This window comes from Benincasa hispida, chromosome 9 (genome assembly GCF_027475165.1).
Source record: "Benincasa hispida cultivar pf3 chromosome 9, pf3_genome.v1.1, whole genome shotgun sequence".
NCBI classification, from domain to species: domain Eukaryota; kingdom Viridiplantae; phylum Streptophyta; class Magnoliopsida; order Cucurbitales; family Cucurbitaceae; genus Benincasa; species Benincasa hispida.
Genome location: NC_143486.1, coordinates 86,537,967 through 86,554,003, shown reverse-complemented (window position 1 = coordinate 86,554,003; position 16,037 = coordinate 86,537,967). Strand labels below are relative to the sequence as shown.

The window sequence follows — 16,037 nt, the reverse complement described above, 5'->3', positions numbered from 1 at the left end:
ATTGTTTTATTCATTTCCCATTTAATGTAAAGAATAAATTTGTTTATTGAATTACAGACAATGGACCTTCGAATAACTAGATACGTTATGACAACTTTCAGTTCTTGATTAGTGGATTTAGAAACTTAATTTGGTTGTTTATGGCTATCCTGTTGTTATGATAGTCACCACAAATAGGAGCGTTTTAGTGAATTTAGGAACTTCATTTGTTTGTTTTGTGGTTATGGTAGCCACTTTAAAAGTAACATCCCAAATTTTAGGAAAATTTAAGTTAATTATCTAAAATTATTGAGTTTAAATTTCCCTTTCACTTGAAAAATTGAAATTAAATTTAAATAATTGAAAAACTTTTATTGTTTAAATTGAATTTAATTGATTAGATATTTGAACGGATTATCTTGAAAATATTAAATTTTGTTTCCTTTGATTTTGGATTTTAGGGCCAACTTACAAAAAAATAAATTAAAAGAGATAATTAAATTATGTGATTTTGAATTGATTTAAATATTTGGAAGAATTTAATTTGTATCAAATTGATGGATACGCCCTTTAATTTTGGTTTTTGAAGCCTAAATTAAGATAATTTGAAAAGTTAATTGATTTATAAATTTAATAGAATATTTGGAGATTTTAGAGATATTGTGATAAAATATTTTATTTATCTTTTCAAAATTTGAAAAAAAAAAAAATTAGATTTTTTTCGAAATTAAATGAGAGTAAAAAGAGGCAAAAAATTGGAGAAAAAACAATTCAATTTTTCAGCAACAGCTTCCACAAAATTGTCAATTTCCGGAGTTTGAACCATTGGATCGTGCTCAAATTTGGTCTGTCTCTTTGAGACATATAGAGTTTCATTTTGAACGGTTGGATCGTTGTTTGTAGCTATAGTTTGTTTGTAATTGCTGTTGAATAAAATTTGTAAAACTAGAAATTTCCCTTCTCTCCCACTCTCGCAAACCCTCCTCATGCAAGACCCTCGCTACCAGCCGCTAGCCTAAATAATTTATGTTGTCCCGACAGCAACACTCGCTGTCTATCTATTGTAGTCACGAGCCGACGCGCTATCAGCCGCCACATCCCGATCATCAAGCTAGAGACCATTTTGTTTTGCAGAAAATTGGTGAGGTAAGTTTTGTAAGTTGTTGAATGATTATTCTTTTGGATTGGGAGTAATAGTGAAAAATTAAATTATTAATTTTGGATTTAATTCTTGATCAGATTGACTAATTGAATCAAGTTTTGGAATTTGTCTTGGACCAAACCACAACTTTAGATTGATTCAAGTGTGCTAAAGAAGATTTAAGGAGATTTTGTTTTGCGTTTTTTTACCAAGTTGAGGTAAGTAGTACTATTACCGGTGCCTTCGTGCCAAGCGGCCTAGACTAGACCTATAAAGTTACATAGTGGACTCTTGAACATGATTTTTGTCATTATGTTTTGCTTGATGCATGACAGTTATACGTATTATGAGCATGTTCGAATTTCTAATCAGTACTGATATTATGTATGTGATGCATGAATAGATCAGTAGAACGGTTTATTGTCTTGCCTTGATGCATGTTATTATTATGTTTGACGGTGTGCCTACGGGCCGCTAGACATGCGTGAATTGACAGGTTAACACTCATGTTATTATCATGTTTGACAGTTTGCTTATGAGCCGCTAGCATGCGTGAACCGACAGGTTAACGTTCATGTTATTATCATGTTTGACGGTGTGCCTATGAGCCGCTAGACATGTGTGAGTCGATTGGTTCATGTTCATGTTATTATTATGTTTGACGGTATGCCTACGGGCCGCTAGACATGCGTGGGTCGACGGGTTCATATTCATGTTATTATCATGTTTGACGGTGTGCCTACGGGCCGCTAGACATGCGTTTCAAGGCAAGATAGTACGTCTTTTGGTTTTTCTTTCATCATAAAAAACCGATGTAGCTGTATGAGCCACGGACTATTTTTTCTTTGCTCGTGGATGCATAGCCTGATCCCGGTATTGGGATCACTTACTGAGTATTTTATACTCAACCTTTCTTAATTTATGTTTTTCAGGTAATGATAGGGACGGACCGGCGGGTGACAAGAGGGACCTGTGATCGTGCCATGTGGGACATGTAAATCGCTTCCGCTCAGTTTATGTTTTCAAGTTATTTAAAAGTTTTGATTTGAAACTCAATGTTGGTCAAAATTTTATTTGTTTAAGTTATTTTTTTTCTTGATTATTTTAGGGGTCCCAAACAAAGGTTTTACTTATTTGTTATTTATTTTGAAAAACTGTCTTTATTATTTTAATGAAATTTCTTTTCCTCAATGGTCAAAATGTTTTGAATGTGAGTGTGTAATTATGAGTAATGACCGTTATCAGAATACTCAAAAGGTTGGGTCGTTACATTAAATATGTGTGTTTTAGTGTACTTGTTGCCACTTTGTGGTCTAAATGGGGTGGAACTAGCACACGTTCGTAGCTTGGAGGGAGGGGGAGGAGGGAAGTATATGTTTTAATTGTTTTTTAGATTAAGCTTAATTGTGCACTTTAAAGGAACTTTGTTTTTTGATTTATTTGTAGGGATCCGTGAGGTGAGTTATATGCTTTTAGGACTATTGAATAACAGGTTTAGCCTTGCAATAAATTTGAGTGGATTTAAGGGGGGGGATTCACTTCGATACTTTCTATGCATTTGTTGCTACCTTATCGTTTAAATGACGTTTAGGTGGAACTAAGATACGTTCATAGCTTGGGAGGGGAGGGGGATGTATATGTTGTAATTGTGTTTTAGATTATGTTGAAGCCTAATTGTGGACTTTAAATGAACAAGTTATTGGCTTATTTGTAGGGATCCAATAGTTGTGAAGATTTAAAGGGTGTTTATCTATTTGTTTAAGTGGATTTACGACATGCTCGTAACGTGGGGGAGGGTTCACGACTTAATTATAACCATTTGGATTAGAGTATTTTGGCTTAGGGAAGATTAAACTTTTTTTATATATAGGAGATTTGTAAGAAGTTAGAAAAGCTCAAATTTAATTGTATGCATAGTTTTTGTTTGTAGAATTTTATAATTTATGTATTGAATATAATCTTATTTTAAAATATATAAGATACTCAGTAAGTAACCCCACTGCTGAGGCCAGGCTAAGCATTTGTGTCTAATAAATGCAATATGAACAGTAACTCTATATAGTGGGACCTGAAGAATTCTCTTATTTGGCTCACTCTTTTACCTTTCCCCTAGACGTGCATCGTTTTCACACACATCGATACATTGAACCCTCTGGGAAGGAATCACTTTCATACACGCCAGGTCTTCTCTACGAATGTAGGGATATGCACCTCTTTCGTGCATATAGTTATGTGTATACTCGTATACACATAACCCACTGAGTGTGCACCTATTTGTATACCTCATGCCTCTTTAGTTATATTGGGATGTGCACCTCTTTTGTACACATGGTTATGTATACATCTCTTTCGCATACACATAACCCACTGGGCATGCACCTATTTCGTACACCCCAATCCCCTCTACGTATGTATCACTTCCATACACACTAACCCCAGTACATCTCTTTCAGGCACTAGCGACCTTAGACATGCACCATTTTCACGCAATCAAATAGTTGTTGGGGATGATTCTCTAAAGTCTCGTGTCCTGTAGTTTGTAAACACATTTTGTACGAACGTTTGTGACGTATAATATATGATATTTTCTTCACTACTTGAATTTACACATTGGATGTTTTATTTACTTTACCATAAACCAATAAACTAAAATCCCTTATTGTAATTATGTAACTTAAGCATGTATGTGGTGACATACAAGTGGATCATGTCTTAAGTAATAACCAAAATGGTCTGTAATATATGGTTATAGGAGGGAAACATTATCCTGGTAATGCTACGGATACGGCCCACTTTGTGGAATAGTTACAAGTGTTGTGACTTGTTACAAATAGTTTGATCCTGATCATTCGTGTGGGAACATGCGAGCGGGGGCGTCCTATACAAAGAGTTTGTATAAGATCTAACCACAAATGTTAATGTCTTGTTATATAACGTTATTCATGACAGAGACTTCACTTCACTAGGATGATCATAGGTAACATGACATCAATCCTGAGTGAGTTGGGAACTCCTGCCATTAAGGCCGGTCCTTTGATTTGCATGGGTGCGAGTGGCCAGGTCACAGACTCAACCCTACCACTTTAGGGATTCGTCTAATTTAGGAGCTAGAAACTCAGCTACACAAGATGGAATTCACTCCTTCCCTGAAGCAGTGGTAAGTAGATATATTGGTTTTTTAAGGGCAAACCTTGGGGCTTGAACGATGTGGCGCCACACACCTTCTCATGGCCCGAGAGGTGTTCACACATAGTAGGACTATGTTGTATTGTTCATTAAAGGGAACAGTGGTACTTAAGAAGTTAGATGTAACTACAGGGGCAAAACGGTAAATTGGCCCAGTTGTACTTACGAGCATCTGTGAAAGATTACCGTATTCATGATTGGTTATGTAACATCCTGATTTATTTTTTAATTAAGTTTTTTTTTTTTTTTTATGTTGGCTACTTGGATAAATTATATGAGATTTATGTTTTTTTGGCTAAGCTAAAATATATTTTAATTATTTGGAATTAATTGAGTTTTGTTTTGGCTTGTATTTGGGAGATTTGATTATCTATGGAGATAATTAAATGTGTTTATTAGATTTTTTTAAAAAAGAAAAAATATATAAGTACATATATTTTGGAAAATAATTAAGGAATTTATTTTTTTAAAGGAAAATGAGGGAGTTTAGTTTCTTATATATACTTATGGAAAGGTTAAAAAAAAAAAAAAGGAAAAAGAAAAAGAAAATAACTTTTCTCTCTCTCTCCTCAAGCCACGCACGCGACCCCCCCCCCCCCCTTTTCTTCTTCTTCTTCCATTCCTTCCAAACCCTAGCTGTCGCCGCTTTGCAGCACCGCCCATCGCAACAATAGAGCACCGGTCGTTCGCCGCTGTCTTGCCGCCACGCCCAATCGTTCAGTTTTGCTTCTGCCGCCGTGCCCAACCAAGTCGACGTCGTTCGTCCACCACTACCTTTTTGAGATTGGGCAAGAGTTGGACTATTTTAGGCAAGGGTTGGTGTTTGAGTCTTTTAGGAGTGTCACTTGGTGTTGGAAACAATTTTAGTTATTACCCATTGTGTCAACTTTTAGGATTTGGATTTTTGAAGATTCTGGGGCGTTGCTATAAAAAAGAAGACCATTCTTTTCAACGGAGAGTTTTAGTTTGGGTAATTTTTGTGTAAGATGGTTTGTTATCCTTTGGACTTGGACCCCAAGGATTTGCTTAATTTTTTACTCACTTCCTAGACCATAGTTGCTAAACTAAACTTGTGGTTAATGTTTTAGGGTTAATTTCAGTTTTATCCAAGGGTTGTTAAGGAGTTATTTGTGCAGACTTTTGAGACCAAGTTAAGGTAAGTGATACTATTACCGGTGCCTTCGTACCAAGCGACCTAGATTAGACCTATAAAGTTATTTGGTGGACTCTGGAGCATGATTTTGTTTGTCATTATGTTTTGCTAGTTGCATGGCAGTTACAAGTATTATGAGCATGTCCAAATTTTTAATCAGTACTGATATTATGTATGTGATGTATGAATAGACCAATAAAGCGGTTTATTGTCTCGCCTTGATGTATGTTTTATTTCAGAACACCTACGAGTCTAGTTTCATGTTTGATGGTGTGTCTATGGGCCGCTAGACATGCGTGAACCGACAGGTTTACGTTCATGTTATTATCATGTTTAACGGTGTGCCTACGAGCCGCTAGACATGCACGAGTCGATAGGTTTACGTTCATGTTATTATCATGTTTGACGGTGTGCCTACGGGCCTCTAGACATGCACGAGCCGACAGGTTTACGTTCATGTTACTTTTATTTTCATGTTTCATATTTTGATGGCAAGCCTACAGGCGCTAAACATGCGTAAACCAACAGGTTTACGTTCATGTTATTATCATGTTTAACGGTGTGCCTACGGGCCTCTAGACATGCACGAGCCGACAGGTTTACGTTCATGTTACTTTTATTTTCATGTTTCATGTTTTGATGGCGAGCCTACGGGCGCTAGACATGCGTAAACCAACAGGTTTACGTTCATGTTATTATCATGTTTGACGGTGTGCCTACGGGCCGTTAGACATGCGTTTCAAGGCAAGATAGTACGTCTTTTTATTTTCCTTTCATCATCAAAAATCGATGTAGCTGTATGAGCCACGGGCTATCTTACTTTGCTCATGGATGCATAGTCTGATCTCGGTAATGGGATAATACTCACTCTTTATCTTTATTTTTTTTCAGGTAAGGGTAAGGACACTCGGGTAACTGACAAGAGGAATCCGTGACAGTGCCAAAGGAACCATAATTCGCTTTCGCATTTGACCCTTTATATTTTCGCATGTTTTGTTTTTATTACATTCATGGTTTTATTATATATAATTTGTTTCTTGTTAAAAATGAGGCTCGGGTTGAACGATTTAAGATTTTGAGATAATGTCAGAACATTTTCTTATATACCTAAAGCAATTCAAAATCATGATTATTCTAATTTAATTTACTTTATTTTCCTCAATGAGAATATTTATGCATGCGTGCAGTAGCGATCCCATTTTTTAGTAGTCCCAGGAGGTGGGGTTGTTACAGTTGGTATCAGAGCCTGTGTTTTGGGGTTCTGTAGACTGGCTTATTATTAAGTCCAGGTTGTTCCTTTTGGCCTATAATGGATTCTTCGTCGTCGCCAGGTATGTCATTTATAAAAAGTATTTAGGATAATATGCACCCGAGTTAGTAGGATTTATGATTGCAATTGATGTGTTTTGTGCTAATAAGAAAAGTAGCTAAGGGATGGTTATGAATAACTGTCAGGAAAATGGTTCGTGTTAGAGGAAGAGGCAGTCATAGGGTTACCGGAAGGGGGCGCGTTCCTGGAGAGCATAATCTGTCGGTACAGAATCAAGATCCTCATGATAAGGATCCACAAGTTCAAGATGCACAAGTTCAGGACCCTCTGGTATCAAAGGATTCCTTGCCGCCTAGGAACCTCTCAGGGTCAGGGTGGCAGCGAACCCAGACATGAAGTAGAGCCCAGTACACGACCACGCCACCATAGACGCATACCACCCCCATCGCTCCAACAGAGGTTATCGATTGGGCAGTCACTATTGGGGAAGCAGTTACATCAGCTGTGTTGGGTAAGGTGAAGGACATGCTGGATGAACGACTGGCCCAGTTTGTCCAGTTCCATCAGACACCACCACCACAGGATCAGGTGTCGCAAGTCCAAACTCAGAACATGATCAGAACCAAAGCATGTCAGGCCTTTCGGTAGAGGCCAAGCATTTGCGAGATTTGAGGAAGTACAACCCCAGCACCTTCAATGGGTCACTAAAGGACCCTACCAATGCAGAATTATAGATTTCCACAATACAAATGATCTGTCGTTATATGAAATGCCCAGAAGATCAGAAGGTGCAGTGTGCTGTTTTTATGCTTACCGACAAAGCACGGATCTGGTGGCAGTCGACAGAAAGGATGTTGGGTGTAAGAGGGGATCCAGTGACATGGGAGCAGTTCAAGGAGCACTTTTACGCGAAGTACTTCTCTGCCAATCTGAGGTACAATAAGCAGAAGAAGTTCTTGGAGCTAAGGCAGGGACACAGGTCAGTGGAGGAGTATGACCAGGAGTTTGACACCTTATCTCGTTTTGCTCCGGAGTTGGTCGCCACGGAAGCTATGAGGGCAGAAAGGTTCGTTCATGACCTAAAAGACAATATACAAGGTATTGTGCGAGCATTCAAACCAACTACTCATGCTGAGGCACTTCGCTTGGCAGCCGAGGTGGATCTATAGTCCAGAGACGAGTATTCATGAGCGTTTGGGGCGAGACCTTCCTCAGGTCAAAAGAGGAAGGCAGATCAGAAGGCTTTCGAGCCTCACCCCCATCAGAAGGTTCAAGGCTCAGACAAACCGCCTCGACATTTTAGGCAGCAGGCTACCAAGGCGGGTATGGTGAAGAGAATGCGACCGGTGTGTAACTCGTATGGAAAACGTCACAGGGGTCGATGTTTAGCAGGCACCGGGTTTGTTTTCATTGCAAGTAGGAGGGGCACTCGATAGATAGATGTCCTGCTAGAAGCACGTTCGGTTATGGGAACTAGTTTGTAGGCCATGAACAGAGAAGTTCGGGTAGGCCTCAGCATCAGCAAGGTCGTGTTTACTCTACCACCCGGTAAGAGGCCGAAAAAGCAAGCACTGTTGTGACAGGTTCTCAATCTTAGGACATTTTGCGCTAGTATTGTTTGATTCGGGTTCATCCCATTCGTTTATATCATCGTTGTTTTTTAAGCATGCCATGTTAGAACTAAAGCCTTTACACTATGTGTTGTCGGTTTCCACTCCATCTGGAGAAATTATGTTAGCAAAGAAGAAGATAAAAACATGTCAGATTGAAGTAGCGAGTCATACCCTGGATGTGACTTTAATATTCTTGGACATGCGGGATGACATAATTTTGGGCATGGATTGGCTAGCTGCTAATCATGCCAGTATAGACTACTCTCGCAAGGAGTGATCTTTAACCTTCCCATGGGAGCCAATTTTAAATTTAAAGGGGCAGGGACCGTGGTCCTACCCAAAGTGATTTATGCCATGAAAGCCCAGAGGTTACTTAACCAGGGTACCTGGAGTATCTTGGCTAGTGTCGTCGACACTAGAGAGCCTGAGGTCTTCTTGACTTTGGAGCCAATGGTACGTGACTACCCGGATGTCTTTCCAGAGGAACTCCCAGGTCTGTCGCCGCATCGGGAGATAGACTTTGCTATCGAGTTGGAGCTAGGCACAAATCCTATCTCGAGAGCTCCGTACAGAATGGCCCCAACAGAACTGAAGGAACTTAAGGTTCAGTTGCAAGAGTTGTTGGATACAGGTTTCATACGCCCTAGTGTGTCCCCTTGGGGTGCACCGGTGCTATTTGTGAAAAAGAAAGATGGGTCATTACGGCTCTGCATTGACTATATGGAACTATACAAGGTGACTATAAAAAACAAGTATCCGCTTCCCAGGATTGATGACTTGTTTGACCAGTTGCAGGGAGCTACAGTGTTTTCTAAGATTGATCTTCGATCGAGGTATCATCAGTTGAGGATAAAGGACAGTGATATCCCCAAAACAACTTTTCGTTCGAGGTATAGGCATTATGAGTTCGTCATGATATCATTTGGATTGACGAATGCTCCTACAGTATTCATGGACCTGATGAATAGGGTGTTTAAGGAATTTATTGACAAATTCATGATAGTCTTCATAGATGACATTTTGGTTTACTCCAAGACAGAGGCGGAGCACGGGGAACATTTACGAAAGGTTCTAGAGACCTTGAGGGCGCAACAGTTATATGCTAAGTTTTCCAAGTGCGAGTTCTGGTTAAAGCAGTTGTCCTTTCTAGGGCATGTGGTGTCCAAGGAAGGGGTATCTGTTGATCCTGCAAAGATCGAGATAGTCAAGAGTTGGTCTCGTCCTACCTCAGTGGGAGAGGTACACGGTTTCTTGGTGTTGGCGGGCTATTTTCGTCGTTTTGTGAAGGACTTTTCCCGTATAGCCACCCTTCTAACCCAGTTGACCAGAAAAGGAGCTTCCTTTATTTGGAGTAAGGCTTGTGAGGATAGTTTCCAAGATCTTAAGCAAAGGTTGGTTACTGCCCCAGTTCTCACCGTACCAGGCGACCTAAATTAGACCTATAAAGTTACTTGGTGGACTCTGGAGCATGATTTTGTTTGTCATTATATTTTGCTAATTGCATGGCAGTTACAAGTATTATGAGCATATTCAAATTTATAATCAGTACTGATATTATGTATGTGATGCATGAATAGACCAGTAGAGCGGTTTATTGTCTCGCCTTGACGCATGTTTTATTTCAGAAGACCTATGGGTCTAGTTTCATGTTTGACGGTGTGCCTACGGGCCGCTAGACATGCGTGAACCGACAGGTTTACGTTCATGTTATTATCATGTTTGATGGTGTGCCTACAGGCCGCTAGACATGCGTGAGCCGATAGGTTTACGTTCATGTTATTACCATGTTTGACAGTGTGCCTACGGACCGCTAGATATGCACGAGCCTAAAGGTTTACGTTCATGTTACTTTTATTTTCATGTTTCATGTTTTGATGGCGAGCCTACGGGCCGCTAGACATAATGAACCGACAGGTTTACGTTCATGTTATTATCATGTTTGACGGTGTGCCTACGGGCCGTTAGACATGCGTTTCAAGGCAAGATAATACGTCTTTTGGTTTTCCTTTCATCATAAAAAACCGATGTAGCTGTATGAGCCACGGGCTATCTTTCTTTGCTCGTGGATGCATAGTCTGATCCCGGTAATGGGATAATACTCACCCTTTATCTTTAATTTTTTCAACTAAGGGCAAGGACACTCGGGCGGCTGACAAGAGGAATCCGTGACAATGCCAAAGGAACCAGACTTCGCTTCCGTGTTTGAACTTTTATATTTTCGCATGTTTTGTTTTTATTACATTCATGGTTTTATTATAATTTTTTTATTATATATTATTTGTTTCTTGTTAAAAAGGATGGTCGGGTTGAACGATTTAGGATTTTGAGATAATGTCAGAACATTTTCTTATATACCTAAAGCAGTTCAAAATCATGATTATTCTAATTTAATTTACTTTATTTTCCTCAAGAATATTTATGCATGCATGCAGTAACGATCCCCTTTTTAGTAGTCCTAGGAGGTGGGGTTGTTACAGGTTATATTCGATTGACATAGAATATCTATGGTAAGAAGAGTTCAACTGTCGGTCTTTAGTGGAATGTCTGGCCGTTAACAGATGGTGGATTTCGTGGCTAAAGAGTTTAGTCAGTTATTCACGTACTGTTGGAGCTTCGAGTCATAGGTCTATAAGGTTTCCTTGATAGTTTGGATTCAAGTTGAGAGTCAGTTTTTGGGTCAGTTTGAAATGTTCAAATTGACAAGAGAGAGTTCGATTATATATGATATGATTGAACTGGTTAATTATATATGATATGGTTGATTTTATGTATGAAATACATTAATTGGAGAAAATTGAATATAAATATGTTTTATTTCTAGTGGAGGAGAAAACACTATGGTTGATATATGATATTAAACTATAGGTTAATGAATATAATATGATATATTTATTATTTTATTAATTGGACAGTTATGGGATAATTGGCCGCCGTTTTCTCCGTAATCATACGTTAGTGGGAAGTGCCTTTCAGTTTTCATAACTAAAGAATAATATGAAAATTGTCTTCATTTTGCAAAGAACACAGTTAATAGCTCACGAAGTGTTTGCATTCTATCGCTTAGTGAATTGAAAGCCTATACGATAGCTCGAGTTTACTAGACGATGGCTTACACACACGCGCGCATCTACTAAACGATCGCTTAGCGCTGAGCTTTTACTAAACGATTGTATAGACGATCGCTTACCTTTTCCTACACGATCGTATACCTCACCTAAACGATCAAGCAATTTGTCTACACGATAGACTTAGCTTTCTCCCACTTGCTTGATCGTTGTATACGATCTCTTTTCCTCCTCCCCTCTACCAAATCCGAACAGAGTCCACTCTTTGGATTCTCACTTCGAGAATACTAAAGGTTCCAAGTGGTGGTGTCGTCCCCATTTTTCGTCTGTTCGTGTGGTGTTTGTTCGTGGTAGACGATCGGGTGTTACTAAACGATAGCTTATCATTCCAGCGAGAGCGAGAGCGTCCGTTCGGAGAAAGCGAGATTTTTGCTGAAGAGAGTCTTCAACTGGTAACTTCTCTTATTCTCGTGTTGTTTTATCTCTAAGCATGTTGGTAATTTAGTAGTTTGATGCATATCTATTTGTTTAAATGTAAATGTGAAAATTCTGTCACGATACTTTTGGAAAGATCCGCTTCCACTCAGAGATACTCTTGTATAAGAGTTCCTTCAATAGTATGGAAAGGAAAAGAGGTCGCATCTAAATTCATATTACATATAATATTCACGTAATCATGAGTCCCATAAAATCTCCCCATCAGTGTCATGTTAATCAGTCTTGACATACATGTTTAATCTAGTTGTAATGAATCAACCCCAGTACATCACTTTCATGCACTAGATCATGTAAACAACAAAACATTCATAATTTCATAATAAATCATATAGCATACACTCTTTCATAATAAATCACATAAAACATGTTCATCAACAAAGTCTAAGTTTCACCTGACTTTAAGACATTCCAGTAGTAGTGTCACCTACCTTAGAATTTAGGTCCATGCTCAATCATCCTCTTAATATCTTATAATATTCTAAATCATGCTTATACATAAAACATGCTTCAAACATAATTATCGCATGCTCATGTAACCTCCCTAATCAAGAGTCGTGATACATACAATCTCAGAACCAACAAAATTATTCTTAATCTTATCGCCTGACACGAAGGCAGTTCCAGTAATTAGATTACTTACCTCAGACTTCGAGCTCAAAAATAGTCCACGTAATTAATCTTCTTAAAACTTTTGAAAAACGTGAATCAATCCTATAACATAAATCATAGATTTAATTTAGCACCCATGGCCTAGAATAATGAATCTAAAATTTGAATTAATCCTTTGGGGTCTAAAATCAATTAACCAAATTGGTCCAAATGTCTCTAACTCAACTTACAAGAATTGTGGCTTGGTTCAAAGGCAGTTCCAAAGTTCAATTTATTTGTCCAATCTGAACATAAATCAAATCCAAAATTAAGTAGCTTAATTTTCCACATATACTCTTAATCCAAAGGCCAAAGTGCTAAAATTCACCAAAACTTACCAAAATTAAACCTTTGCAACACCATACAGCACGCTTCGACCTTAAAATTTCCCCCAACGCTCGAATCGATGGCCCAAACATATCGGGTATCAAGAATTTTATCCCAAAATCAAGTGGGTAAATGTTAATCGAAGCCAAAGCTTGATGAATTGGCAAGATTCTCAAGAAAAAAAAAATAGAAAATCCACCAAAACTCACCGAAAAACTTTACTGACCGAGACCCACAGCGAAATTGACAGACGCCTGACCGATGGTGGATCAGAAGAGGGAGAGCAATGGCGGCTGGCGAACGAGTTGACAAAACGGTGACAACTTGATGGTCGAAGCTTCACACAGAGAAGAAAGGGAGACGAAATCAATGGTTGGTGGCGAATAGTGGTTGGACAGAATTAACAATGAGCATTGGTGATTGGTTGAAGAAATTGTCTCGAGGAGGACTATGTGCATGAAGTTGAAGACGAAGGTGGGGCTTGCGTGGGTGGCTGCATGAGAACCAAATCTTGAAGAAAAGTTCTTTTAATTAATCTCTTCTACTTATTTATTTATTTTTAACTCAAACAAACAAAGAAATATATATATATATATATATATTCTAATTCCAAAACCGACATATATTTAAATATATACACATTTAATCCCTTTTCCCTCTTCCTCTTCAAATTCCAAATCTCTTTTTGGATAAAAAAAAAATATCCAAATATTTTTAGTAAATTAATTTAAACTAATTATCTCAATTAATCGATTCAATTTGATTCCAAATATCTTCTCCAAATTTTAATTCCAATTTCTCCGAACTATAACAAAATTAAGATAATGTGACATAAACCCCACATTTTCTTTTAATCAAATCTAAATTTCAAAATTTCCTTATGAACAAAAAATAAAATTGAATTATCCTTTTACAGAAATTCATTTTAACTTCCAAAATTAAAAATATTCTCAAATCTTACAAAGCTGAAAGTTTTGGCCATTATCTTGCCTTCCATCTGTTTTATCCCATAAGAAATCGAATGACTATATATTCCTCACAAAAATGATTTGAAAAGCAGTTCAAGGATGGAAGGGTTCTTTCTTTTCTATTGAAGGCAAAGAGATTTTAATCAAAAGTATTGGTCATGCTATCCCAACTTATGCAATGAGTATATTCAATTGCCTAAGTGTTTTCATGATGCGCTGTCAAGAAGCTTTTCACGATTTTGGTGGGGCTCTTCTTTAAACCATAGGGAAATGCACTGGATGAGCTAGAAAAGACTTTGTCTACTAAAAGCTTTTGGAGGTCTTAACTTCAGAGATTTAGAAGGATTTAACCAAGCTTTAGTGACCAAATGATCCTAAAAAATTTTAAATAATCCTGAAGCTCTTCTTACCAAATTCCTAAAAGGAATTTACTTTAATAACTCATATTTTATTTCAGCTGATCTTGGCCATTGTCCATCATATCTGTGGAAAATTATTATATGGGGTAGAAACTTGCTTCTGGATGGGTAAAGATTCATAATAGGAAATGGCTTATTGGTTAACTTCTACAATAGCCCATGGATTCCCATACCTTCAACTTTCAAGCCAGGTGATTCAAATCCTTCCTTGACAAATCTTAAAGTTTCAAATTTCATAACTGTTGGGATTGGTGTCCTAATTCTCCCTGAGTCTCGTAGTTTATAAACTTTGTACACATTGTTATTAATAAAATAAGCATTATTTTATTTACATTTACTCATATCCAATAACCAAATATCCATGGTTATTTTATATAAACTTAAGCATATATATGAGATATACAAGTGGATCGTGCCTTAAGTAATAACCTAAAAGGTCAGTGGTATAAGGATTAAAGAGGGATACTTTATCTTGGTGATACTACAAATATGACCCATTTTGTAGAGGTTTACAAGTGCTATGAACTACTACAGATGGTCTAATTCTGACTAATCATGTGGAGACATGCAAGTGGCGGTGTCCTATACAAAGAGTTTGTATAAGATCGGACCACGAGATGATTAGTCTCTTTATATAACGTCATTGATACTTGAGACTTACGTCTCACTTAAACGACCATAGGTGATATGACCTTAATCCTGAGTGTTTTGGGAACTCCTGCCTTTGAGGGCGGTCCTTTGGTTAGTATGGGTGAGAGTGGCTAGATTGCCAACTCAACAAGCCTACCTTTTTAGAGATTTATCTGATTGGGGAGCTGGGAATTCAGTTACACAAGACGAAATTCACTTCTTCCCTGAAGCAGGGGTAAGTAGATAGATTGCTCCCTTAAGGGCTGATTCCGGGTCTTGAATATAGTGGCTACATTCTCTCTTTGGAAGAGAGGACCCAGACATAGTAGGACTATGACTTATTGTTCATTAGAGGAATAAGTGATACTTAAGGAGTTAAATGTAACTACAAGGGCAAAACGATAAATTGGCTCAACTGTACTTACGAGCGATCTATTAAAAGTTATTGCACTGTTGATTGGTTTATATGGACATGGAAATATATCACTGTACTTACGAGCGATCTATTAAAAGTTATTGCACTGTTGATTGGTTTATATGGACATGGAAATATATCTATAGTAAGGAGAGTGCAGCTATCGGTCTTTAATGGAGTGTGATAGTTAACGGATGGTGGATCCCGAGACTAAAGAGTTTAGTCAGTTATTCACGTACCGTTGGAGCTTCAAGCTACAGGTCCATAAGGTCCCCTTGGCAGCTCAATGGATTCGAGTTGAGAATCAATTATTGAGGTTAGTTTGAAGTGTTCAAATTAACAAAAGAAAATTCAATTATATATGATATAATTGGTGTGATGTATGAGATACATCGAGTGGAGGATTAACGTAAATATAAAAGATCTATGGTTTATATGTTTCATGAGATGAAATATTAAAACTATAGGTTATAAATATAATATGGTAAGTTGGTTATCATATTTATTTGTAATACATTAATTATATGATAATTTATTTATTTTTCTCTAGTAACCGATTGAGTGGGAGGTTATTGGTGGTTTTATGTTAACCGTGAGATAAAAGAAAAATTATTTTCTTAAAAATAAAGAGTTACTACATTCGAAAAGAATTCACGGATAAGCTATCAAGTGAAAGTGTTTCACTAAGCGATAGTGTTCAGAGACTAAACTCATGCAGCTTTGAT

General features: G+C 37.7%; 1 pseudogene; it reads left to right on the top strand.

Moving 5' to 3' along the window:
• Window positions 1–7,358: 7,358 nt before the first annotated feature.
• On the top strand, window positions 7,359–7,898 carry LOC150034144 (uncharacterized; annotated as a pseudogene).
• The last annotated feature ends 8,139 nt before the right edge of the window (window positions 7,899–16,037 follow it).